The 12,825-nt window shown below is 35.1% G+C and overlaps 1 long non-coding RNA gene across 1 annotated transcript in view; it reads left to right on the top strand.

Moving 5' to 3' along the window:
• LOC136834333 (uncharacterized) overlaps positions 1-12,825 on the top strand; it is a 921,310-nt gene that overhangs the window by 429,128 nt on the left and 479,357 nt on the right. The window contains exon 3 of the long non-coding RNA XR_010851747.1: positions 8,569-8,632. This is a non-coding gene — a long non-coding RNA (uncharacterized lncRNA). The remainder of the gene's footprint in view (positions 1-8,568; positions 8,633-12,825) is intronic.

Raw genomic sequence — 12,825 nt, 5'->3', positions numbered from 1 at the left:
TTTTCATTTATTTCTTTTTTTTTTTTGATTCTTGGACCTTTGGTTTTTCCTTCTTCTCGAAAGTCCTGCATTAGTGCATCATAATCTGCTCCCTCGTTGCGGTTTTTGACGTGTTGGCCAATTTAGCCAGACGATTTGGCCCAAAGTAGCGACTTGATGTGCTTGCAGATGTTGATCAGGGGAAACTGGATTAATTTATGAAGGTGAAAGGCGGCTGGATTTGAGGCTTTAGCGAGATACTGGGCATGTGTGGGCCAGACCCAGGATTAATAGCCAGACCCATGATTGCAGCCCGGGGTCTTTATCGTGGACCAGATCACGAAAGCGATACTCAGGCGAGACGTATGAAGTCCATTACACGATGGGAATGGAACAGATAAATTTCTCCCTGAGTAGCAACGTGGACTTAAACAACGGTGGTATTTGAAACTCGATGCCTTCCTTCCAGGGTTCGTACTAGCACTTATGCAAATGCACTGGAATAACACGTTAATAAAGCAAGGATTTGAAAACAGATAAATATATGTACCTAAACATAAAAGCCAGTGTGGTTTTTGTTTTTGTGTGCTAGTGTTCATAGGAATTATAAACAATTGTTTTATATAGTCTGTCTATGTCTATCTCTATCTATCTATCTATCTATCTATCTATCTATCTATCTATCTATCTATCTATATATATTATATATGTATGTATGTACTGTACTGTGTATGTTGTACCATGCTCCCTTTCGCCGTTATAGAGAGTAGCAGCAAGAGAGGCAGAGCCGTCCAGTTCTTAGCAAGTTTCGGGGGATAAGGTTCCTACCCCGATTGCCATTCTCTTGTCTCATGCTAACATTGGTATCCGTTTATACCTGGGTCGACTGAGGAGAGGCAGGCTGGCATCGGGCCATGAACCTTATAATGCAATAGAGAGTATATATATATATATATATATATATATATATGTATGTATATGTGTGTGTGTGTGTGTGTGTGTGTATTATATATATGTGTGTGTTGGTAAAATATATGAAACGTGAACGCGTGAGTAATGATCAGTATTACCAAATTGTTGATGCACGAGCTAGTGCCTGAGGGTTGGTATACTAAAACACGTTGCTTAATCCCCTTCTACCGCTAAATGAATAAATAGATAAATAAAATTAAATAAGCTTCTGGGAGATGGGGCTTCCAGATTATTACCAAGTAGTCAAGTGGTAAAAAGTTAGAAGAAAAAGATGTTAGGTCCCAGGATTATGAGCGATTATGATGTGGCACAGACGTCAACACATGATAGCTGGCAGACTTGGCTAAGAAAATCAGTGTATTCTTGGATGCCACCTTTTATTCGGATTTATAATAGCCGATTAACAAACATAATATACACACTCACACAAACACCCACACACATATGTATATATGCATGAGCTTGTGCATATTCACGCTGTATAGTCTATATTTATGTATAGACATATACATACTTATATATGTATGTATATGTGTATATATACTGTATTTATATATATATATATATATATATATATATATATATTTATTTATACATATGTATGTATATATGTGTGCGTATTAATCGGTTATTATAAGTCCTAATAAAAGATGAAGTTCCAGTGTCAAGTAACCTCTTCTAACACAAGCGCCAACTTTAGAAGACTTAAATAATGGTGATGATCTGCAAGAACAAGAAAGTAACTGACATTCAATTATGTTATCAATTTCCAAACAAGTCGAAGAGTTTCAGACATAAGTTGGATGAGATATGAAATGCAGGAGTTTATGTCTGTCTGTTTTGGCATAGAATTTCGTCTTCTGAATATTTTTTATGCCACCAGTTTGAACCAATTTAACTCTTTTATCGAGCGAGTTTTAAAGTTGAACGTGCTAACACTGCATCACTGAGAACCCTTCACATATATTCATGTTTGTTACGCTTTTGACAGTTCTCTCATAAAAGCCAGAGAGAGGATTTCGTTATCAACACCATTCTTGAGTTACTTTATCATTTTTAAAATGTAATACTTCAGCATGTATTCATACCATCATATTGTCCAAAGGTTGTCAGCAAATTAACATTCGTCCAGTATAGTTTTTTCCTCGCTAAAGTGCATTTTCACATTCACAGTTTAAATCTCATTTTTCCACTTTTCTCATATCCACATTATCCATTCTGTTGCATACCCGTACAAGATTTTTTTTTTTATATATAACAGCCTCATCCGATCATTTTTGCTACTTCACTAAACCTCTCATTTCATGGTACAGTCACATCTCTTACTGTTTTTATTTCATATTTGGAATCCCCTATACCTGTAAACACCTACTCCCTGCTGGCACAATGACCCATTATTAAAATTTTGCATGCACATATACTCCTTGTCCTTGGCTGTCCTCGGCTTCGATGCCTTCCCCTCTGTCATTTGGCCGAAAGGTGAAGTGTGGGAATTCAGTACTTGTGGATTTAAGGTCAAGACCACGAGTTCGAGTCGATAAATATCTTCATATTTAACCTTTAAGGAAATAAGGTTCAGAGATCAGGAAATTCAGCCAAACAATTGATAAAAATGGCAAGTGTGATTATTGGCATGTAGCATACATTAATAAATGTTTAAGCAATAATAATTGATAGTGTTATATATATATATATTATAGTGTTATATATATATATATATATATATATATATATATATATATATATATACATATATATATATATATATATATATATATATATATATAATATGTATGTAGGTAGGTAGGTAGGTAAAATGTAGGTAGATAAGCGTATCATATAATTTCATTTGGGTGTAACTCATTCTTAAGGTAAAGCAAATTCGATAAAAATAAGTATTTTTGGCTTGATATTCCAAAGCATATAAGTCATGTATGAATCAGTGACTAGCAACAAAATTCTTCTCTCTTCTCTCTTTCCTCTCTCTCTCTCTTCTCTTTTTCTCTCTCTCTCTTCTCTCTATATATATATATATATATATATATATGTATATATATATATATATATATAGAGAGAGAGAGAGAGAGAGAGAGAGAGGGAGAGAGAGAGAGAGAGAGATATGTGTGTATGTACCTGCATGTATCTACACGCGAATAAAAAACGTATGCTCATAACTATCACATGAAACCCTTCACCCGTTTTGACAGCCTTACATTCGGCATCAGTTGCACAGGGGGCAGGTCTCACAATCCAATTAAAGAGTGATGGCTAATGAACCAGGTCTCGCATTTTGTAAGGTGAACCTCTGGACAGTTGACGTATTATGCCTGAAAGGTATCATTACTGTTTTAAAACAGCTTAAAGAGTAATTGCTAATGCTTTACAACAATTTTTTTTTTTACCTTAATTTTGGTATACACAAAAGTTAAATATTAAATTATTTGTAAGACCATTTGAAAGTTTATTTATCTTTGTTGAGGTAATTTGTATGTAGTTTACTCAACACATCGAGACTTTTTTTTATCAATGAATATAAAGAGTTTTGTGAATAGGAAGGAGAAAATGGGCAAAACGAACGCAGTGGTATGCTATCCGTTCAGTTATACGACCTTGCATACTTTCAACGTCAACTTGAGAAGCACATCAGTACTGACAACTGAAGATAGGCGGCAAACTAATTAAGGGTTCTTTGAAATTTTATAATGATACATTGTTCGCATGCATTTCTTGAAGAGCTTGTATACCCATGAGAATTTCCTGAATAGTGTTTTTTTTTTCTAATTGTATTGGGAAATTTTAAAATATAATAAAAACGTAAATATAGAGCATGAGTTATGGGAATTTTTGTTTTGATCGTTTGATGTCTGCCTTATGTAGTTAAAATATAGACAATTCATCTTTTTAGATTAGACTTTAAAGGATTTTTTGAAGTCGAGAAAGATTTGCATTTATATTTTCCTGAAGAAAATACGATGATTTGTTTCAGGATAAAATATATATATAATATATATATATATATATATATATATATATATATATATATATATATATATATATATATATATATATATAATATATATATATACATACATATATATATACATACATATGTGTGTGTGTGTGTGTGTGTGGGCAATAACAGGTCATCCTTTCCTTCGGCTGTAAGGGTTACTTTACACTTTGAAAATGAACCCCCTCCCCAGAAAAGTTCTGGTTGGCATGGAAGGTTAAACGTCCCAATCTGCCAGCACAAGCTCTGGCCCAGTTGCAGCTCGTTAGTGATGTTACGGTGTTGAAATGAAAAAAAAAAAATGGTATGTATGGTATGGACCTCTGGACTCCGACCGACCAGCCGAGGCGTAGCCGTTCCATTTGCATAGTTACTGTCTTGCTTTGGATTCTTTATGATATACTTAAACCCGCTACCCTACCGCTAAAGAGCTGATGTGGAAGGAAGCGTGACGTTGTATGGTCTCTTTGTTACTGCTAATCAGCAATAAATACCATGATTATGAGATTAGGACCCACCTAGCAGTTCAGCCTTGCTTTCCCTCCCTGATTACTTTTCTCCAAGTATTTGGCTCACGTGGCCTCCTGTCAACAGTAACTCAGGAAATGGCTAAAATATCACGTCGTACAAGATGGGAACCCTGACGCACTTTTAAAGTGTTATTTGTGCCTGTAATAAGCTGGTACTAAAAATCTATGGAACCCACTTAGCCCATCCGGGTAGGATACTATTATGTGGTAGCAGTGCTCATAATGAGCAGGTAGTCGTCTCATACCTTGAATAATGCAAAGGTGAAGTCAGCACCTTTCACCATTAAGTTGCTTGGTTTACATATACCTGTAGTTGTTATCCAAGAGTAACTGAAAGAGAAAGTGAAGTTTTTTGAAGCGTTAAAATTTCACTTGAAAGCGGCTTTCCTTTTACCTGTATCAATCCCCTCTGTCTTTGATGGTACCATGTTATGGCAGCTGAACATCGTTAATGGCATTCCTTTTTATGGGTCAAAAGGATATTCCTTTTGCAATTTCTCGTGTTTATTCCTTCATTTCCCCACTTCCTGTAGCGGTATAACTATCTTGCTTGTTCATATTACCAGTTAAATTGTGGATTTAGAAATGTATCAGCTATTAGTTATAAGTTGTCGAAAGCTGTGTCAGACAAGTTTTAATAATAATAAATCACTGTAAAAATACCGTCTGGGTGTGTAGGAGTATTTCAAGAATTCATATGATGGAGTTTGAGACTTTCCTTGAATAAATAGTTGACACTTGAATAAAAAGCCACAGTGAGAGGAAAAAAATATCGACCGAAAAGTAAAGTGTTGTAAACTTTTTATTTTTAACCAACAAAAATATTTATCTTTTTGGTCTGTTCATATATTCATAATGGTGGGTTATGATGCAGCATTAATCAGTATGATCAAAGGAAGACTGCAAACACATTCAGTGCAAACACATTCAGTATAAGTAGAATTTTGAGGGGGTATAATGTTGTTAATATCAGTACGAGAATATTAATAGAGGTTCATCTCCATTTAGCTCACTTGGAAGCAGGTTTTCTGTATCTCTCTCGAGCTGAAGGTGCATCCCTTGCTCTCTATCTCTTTTATAAAATTAAGCCTTAGAGTTTTGGAATTACAGTAAATACCCTAACAACTAAAAACCACGGTTTCAGTTCTAGTTCATTTGATTGGTCGAAATATCTCTCTCTCTCTCTCTCTCTCTCTCTCTCTCTCTCTCTCTCTCTCTCTCTCTCTCTCTCTCTCTCTCTCTGTGCTTGTGTACATGCAAGTACTGTGTCCTTACGCAGTGTGTAATCATTTTCCCTTTCTGCCCCTGGGTACCAAGCTTTTATTTTTGAATGAGGATTCTTACAAAAAGAATCGTAAACTTGAAATCCCATTCTGGTGGACTGGTAGTAAAATTTCCTTCAGCGAAATTTTAAACATTTTCAATTATGCCATAACAGATGAAGATTATGTCATAAAATTACCGTCTTCATTATATCCGATCGTAAAGATCTTATCGTTAATCAGGTTTGCAAGAGAAATTTGAAACTGATTTCTCAACAAGGTTTGCTTTGTATTACTACGTATATTTATGATTATAAGACATATTTCCGAAACTTTATATTTTCAGTGCATATAAATCGCTCACATATTTCCGAAATTTATATTTTCATATATACATAATCGTTCATATACACTATATATATATATATATATATATATACCTATGTATATATATATATATATATATATGTATTGTGTGTGTGTTTGTGTGTGATAGATACTATAGATACTAAGCATAGAGTAAAAGGTGATATGTGCACTGGCTAAACATTACCCAGTCTAACTGGAAAGATGTGTTGTAGGTTCTTGACTGGGAAAGTAAGACAGACTACACAAGGATTGTTAGGCGCGGAGCAGTTTGAGTTTAATTCAAGATGGGATGTCTCTATATGAAGCATTATTAACGAAAGAGCTTAATCGGAGATTTTAAAGAAAATTAATTAACGCTGCCTGCAGCGTTCAGGGACCTCGAGAAAGTTTATCATAGAATTAATAGAATTCAGGTGTGGAGCAATCTGACAGTATCTAATTTGGAAGGAATGTTAAGCGCGATTAAAAGTTTTATTGCTCAGAGCAATACTCGTTTTGGAATATGATTGTTTTAGTGTAAATGTAGGTCCGACTGAATGATGTGGTATGTGTGCATAAGTATTTAATATTTTTTTTTTACTGAGAAAATATAGACTATATGCGAGTTGATTATTGTCATGTTATCCTCTAGAGTCTCTCGTGTCTGGGGAAATATATATATATATATATATATATATATATATATATACACGCTACAATGGTGTCTAAGCTATGTGTCTAAGTGATGTCAGCAGGGCAACCGATCGAGACTACGGTCTACCCCAAAAGCCAGATCAAAAGTCCTTCAAAAGAAGGCATCGTAGTTTTACCCCTGTACAAAATGGGAAAAAGCACGTTAAAAGAAGAAGAAGAAGATATATATATATGTGTGTGTGTATGTATATATATATATATATATATATATATATATATATATAAAACTATTGTATGTGTGCGTATGTATGCGTATGTGTGTGGGTGCGTGTGGGTGGTGAGTGCCCGCGCATACCTTAACCAGGGACAATTTAATGCTATAATCTATGAAGACGGTAATAAAATTCTTCAGTGCCTTGACGTGACTCGAGTTAGCCCTCAAATATGGCATTACTTTAAAAACATCATAAATTCGCAGACAATTTCAGTGTAGCGGCGAAAGAGGTAACATTGAGGGCACCCTTTCTCTGCACGCAAGAGAAACATTACAATGAGGTTTATAGAAAATTCTAGTATTTTACAGTGACCTGAAAGATGACCGGACTATGAAAATTGATAAAACAAATGCAGAACTGGGTAATTCTTAAGTTATGGCATATATATATCCAACTAGTCTTCCATTTCTTATAGGGGAAGACCAGACCAAACACCAACCGCTTCCCATCTTCATTTAGAAATACCATTTTCATAAGATGGATTTTTTTTTATTTAATTGCTATTTTCAGATAACATGAATTATAAGTAATCTTCAGTCCGGTACCATGGGAATGTTTTGTTATTTCACTCCAGCTTTTCTTTAAGATATATTTATTGGGCTAATGAAATAAAACTGAAAATTAGGGGTTGAATGGCATGCATGTGGGCATACTTCCTATTCATTGCAATACCCAGCATAACACCATTGTCTACCTGACGGACATTAAGAAAAATTAGGAAAAAATTTGAGTGAGGAAATCCATAAATCAAAATCATAGAAATAAGTAGAAACTTGAATTCATTACCCGTTTTTCAAAGTATTACGCGATCGAGAAATTATTAATTTATTAGTTTATTAACCTCAGTTCGAATCTTGGAAGTAGAGTAGAGATTTTCAAGCTAAGAGCCGCGCTGCTCGTGTGAAGCTCAATAGTGCATTCTGTTTATGCACATTCATATACATATGCACACATATATTTATGTATATGTATATATATATATATATATATATATATATATATATATATATATAAATATATATATATATATATATATATATATATATATATATAATATATATATATAATCAGTCCTTTGCTGACAGAAGAAAAAAAGTGAGACTTTTTCATCACTACTTTACTTTTTACCATACAGACAGAATAAAAACTGCGATATATGATATTCAATTCTTCAGCCTTATGCAACAGGAAAAGCTGGTAACTTTAATATAATTTCTGTAGTATTTTTTTTTTAAATCAAATTTAGTTCGATTCTCTCTCAGAATCATTTTGAAAAACTACATTTGTAACAAGATGAATTTGAGTTGAGTCATTAAATGGCAAAGGAACCAGTGGCTGAGTTAGTGATAACTGGAGCCACTGCAGGTTTCCTTTAAACAAAGAGTCCTTCGACCTTGAGTTAATTCGATCTTTATTTGAATTTTCACCATTTATTTTCAGTGTGTAGCTTTTAAAGTTGTACATACCAGGTAGAATGACAAAGTGAACTTGATGTAAGAGAATATTTCAGAACTAATAAAAAAATAATTTTCTTTCAGATGTGAGCTGGCCTCCGACTGTCTTTTGGACTGTCATTGTTCAAGCGCACACACGTCTTTCACGGTAAGTTGTGTTAAAAGATTTATCACCGTTTCTCCTTTTTTATTTTCTGATTACAGTGACTTCGTTATGGGAGGGGCATTTAAAGTACGTTCATTTTAATGAAACCCGATTGTCATTATGTGCAATTTTCGTCATAAAATCTTGAGTAACGCATGCGGTAAGAGGAGGTATATACTTCATAGCAGTATAATTCGAAATCGTTTGACTGTTCCGCTATCGATGTGGTATTTTTCAGAAACGTTGTTTTGCGATGTTTTATTTCATGATATTCGTATTGCTTTATTTACTGCTTTTGCTGGTTGTTGGCTGTAAGGTGGCTAACGAACACGTTCGGAGTGACGGCGAGTTTTTCATACTTGATCGTCTAGGAAGACAGTTTTCTTACAGAGATAAACACTTGCCCTTTAATGATGATATATTATCTAACTTATAATCAGTAGATTTTTCGAGACTCCCTAGAATTATGCGTAAATAGAAAGGGAAAATCTCAAGATCAATCATGTATTGAGATACATTTCAACATTTTGGTATTTTTCTCTGTTATTTACATTGTTATCAATGGTAAAAAGTAAGTATACCTTAGTTTAACCAGACCACTGAGCTGGTTAACAGCTCTCCTAGGGCTGGCCCGAAGGATTAGACTTATTTTACGTGGCTAAGAACCAATTGGTCCATCACTATATTGTGACAGGAAATAGTGAGTAAAGAGCCACAATAATGTAAAAGAGAGGCTATTTTTCCAAAATACAAGAAGGTTTTAAAAAAGGAGGGGTGAGTCTTTCGATCGTTTGCAGAACGTCCTCTTCAGTTGGCTGACGAGGACCGTTGTGCACACGGTCGAAAGCTCCCACCTCCCCCTTTTTTCTTAACCCTTTTTGTATTTTGGAAAAATACAGGTTCTCATTTACATTATTGTGGCTTTTTACTCATTATTTACATTATTATATAAAATGTTCCTCTGTTCAAATAGTTCTATGGATTCTCGTAAATTTCCGAAGGTTTTTTATATGTTTAGGCAGCCTAGAACTACGCAACTACTGTATAAATACAGTAATCAGCTGGCAGCAGGAAATTTCTTAATAATGCGTGCTAGAGGCTTGTGCATCGCCTACTTCAAGTGAAATTACAAGTAATGTCTGCAATGTGGACTGTAACCTAATCAAGTAACATTTCTAACTTATGTAAATTATTCAGAATAAGGTGAGGCGATATATGTAAATCATTCATAATAAGGTGAGGAGATAATAATAAATATTACAATAAATTTATTCCCAAATTCGTATGTAAGGTATACAGAGGAAAACACAATGTACGAGGATTGGGAATCAACAAAATAAAGTTTCATTACTTAGGGACGCTTGTCTAAAATTGAATATTATCATCATTGTTGTCGCTTCGAACCCTGTTCGACTCAAAGGGCGTCTGTAAAATTCCCCCACTCTTGTCTCGCTTGTGCTTTCACTTCTATAGATCTCTACTCGGCTTTAGCCTTCGGCTGATAGTTCTCATCCAAGGAAGTCTGGGTTACCTCTACGACGTAATATTCTTCCCCGGGGAATAGTTTGACCCCGAGGTAGAGGTGGGTGGGTGGGTTTGGCAGCTGTTGGAGGGGCGAACTACTCTTCCAAGCCATTACCATCCATCCTTCACCATCACCTCATATCCATGTGAAACTCCGGCAGTTTCCTCTGTGATATCATTTCTCTTTCATGCCCTGCCATATGATTTTCTTGCCATGGTGTGGTTCACGCCCGTATAGTAATAAAGATCCTACTAATGTGATTTACAATCTTGTGACTTCTTACATTCTTTAATTCCTGCGATTATATATATATATATATATATATATATATATATATATATATATATATATATATATATATATATATATATATATATGTATATATATATATATATATAAATGTATACATATATCGCAGGGACTAAAGAATGTAAAAGAATCTCACTTTTTCCAGCCATATGTTTTCTTCTTTATTTGGTGAATTTAACAAGTATTATTATTTACGATTAACGTTTATGGCGTGTGATAAATTCATTTCGCCTGGCTTTCCAATTAGAATAACTTAACCCCGCCCCATATAATCATAAACAAATGCAGACTAACCCATACGAAGGCCAGCGTTATTACATCTATTTGCATTACATTATCATACATACTAATAAAACCAGACACCTGCGCATGTTGTGGTCACGCAGGGCCTCCTAACTCGGGCTGCATTCGTAGTACCTTCACTCCCCAAAAATGCATAAATAAATAAAAAATAAATGAAAGTAGCAAGCGTTAATAAAGTGGTGGACTCACACAATCACCACATGCTGGTTTTACTGCCTCTACAAGGAAGATGAAATCTGTAGTTGGATTCTATACTTAATAGTCAGGTTTTTTTCCTTGAAATAAGGGCAACGTTCCTTTCGCTTGTATAAGTATCTATGTAGATGTATATTTTCTCTCGTTAGCGCACGTGTTATATGATCATTATATCTGTCACGCAAGGGAAATTATCCTGATTCTGTATTTTTTTACCCTTAATTATTTTTTGTGGCATGGTAATGACTCTTGGCCTGGGCAGTTACATGGATAAGACAGTGCTTGTTTGCTTACGTGATTTGCTTGTAAATTTCAATTTGTAAACTGTGCATGTATACGACAAACCTCCCAATAACCGACTAATGGGTATTTTTAATAAATGTGTATACTTGCCCATTTCTTCAGTTTGTCATGCCAGAGAAATAATCTTGACATTGACTATTTTTGTGTAAATTATTTTTCTTAATTCTTTGCAAAATATTTACGGACAGTTGAGAGGTAGATTTTAAACTAATGTCGGTTTGTCTATACGATTTATGAAAATGATCAGAGGCATTGGGACCGAGCGCAAGGTTTAGGGTAATTATTTCGCTGATTTCATCTGTAATAGATTAGCAAGCTTGGTGAAATTGACTGAACGTAATTTGAAAGACTGAGTATTATGGGATAATTGACTCACTAACTTCAGATGACTGATTTCGGTTTGGTAACAGATCAGTTAATTTGAAACAAGAGACTGATTATACCATAAGACTCTGTTTACTCCATTAGCCAGTGCATTGTCTTGTTTTCAGTGACATTCCTCTTAGCATTGCATAACTAAAACTGGCGGCTTTTACGTTACTTAATTAATTACCTTTAGGCAACTTCTTTAGGCTGTTGTTTGCAACCTATCACCTTTGGGTTCATAACCAGCAAAAGTGTGGGGCATTTACCAAATCTTGTTATAAAAGAAATGATGGATTATCGAGCGTAATTAGATCCAGACAATTAACTCCCAGAAATCTGGATTCGAAGCAGATGAACTACTCGATTTCCTGTTCCTCAAAGATCAGTTTGGTTTTTCTTCTGGCTTCAGAATACTAACCCTTTTTATCAAAAAGTAACGGGCATTTCTGAACGACTCTGATTAATGTTTGCTGGAAATTATTTTATTAAATAAGATAAAGGTGCTTCTTCTACCTGCTCAGCTACCTCTTTTCAAAGAGTGGCAGTTCTTCATTTAGAAAGAAATCTTCGGTTTGTGGTCGATGATATAACCATCATTTAGTTTAACAAAATTTAGGACTTTGATTCAAATCTCGTCAAGAAGCCCTGTATCCTGTTACCCTTGCAACTGAAAATAAGCGTTCTCTTTGTGTTTCGCTCTCGGTTCTTTCTGGCTTTTGTCTCTACTTTTGGTTTGTTTCAAAAGACTTGAATCTCTCTCTCTCTCTCTCTCTCTCTCTCTCTCTCTCTCTCTCTCTCTCTCTCTCTCTCTCTCTCTCTCTCCGGCGCGCGCCACCTGAAACCCGAAGGTATCCGCTTTTGCATTTCAAGTATCCTTTTCATCGGCAAAGTCAACATAAACTCCTACAATGATCACATTAACTCGAAACCATTCGGCGAAGGAGAGCGAGAGAGATAATCTACCTCCGGCCGAAACCATTAACGTCACTTCTGCTCAACCCTAAGTTTGGGCTCATTTGATTTAGCTATAACGATAACATTCTTTTGCCTATTAGTAACGGTTGCCTGCTGGTTGACCATGCTGCAATAGCCTCGCACGTGGCTCTTCATTTGCATGGGAGATTTTTACAAAGTCAGCTCCTTTTCTTCCAGCCTCCATAAACAACGGTTCATATTTTCGAGGCCGGACGGGGAA

The sequence above is a fragment of the Macrobrachium rosenbergii genome, chromosome 53 (genome assembly GCF_040412425.1).
Source record: "Macrobrachium rosenbergii isolate ZJJX-2024 chromosome 53, ASM4041242v1, whole genome shotgun sequence".
In the NCBI taxonomy this organism is placed as follows: domain Eukaryota; kingdom Metazoa; phylum Arthropoda; class Malacostraca; order Decapoda; family Palaemonidae; genus Macrobrachium; species Macrobrachium rosenbergii.
The sequence above is the reverse complement of the archived record's forward strand: the minus strand, read 5'-3'. Positions and strand labels throughout refer to the sequence as shown.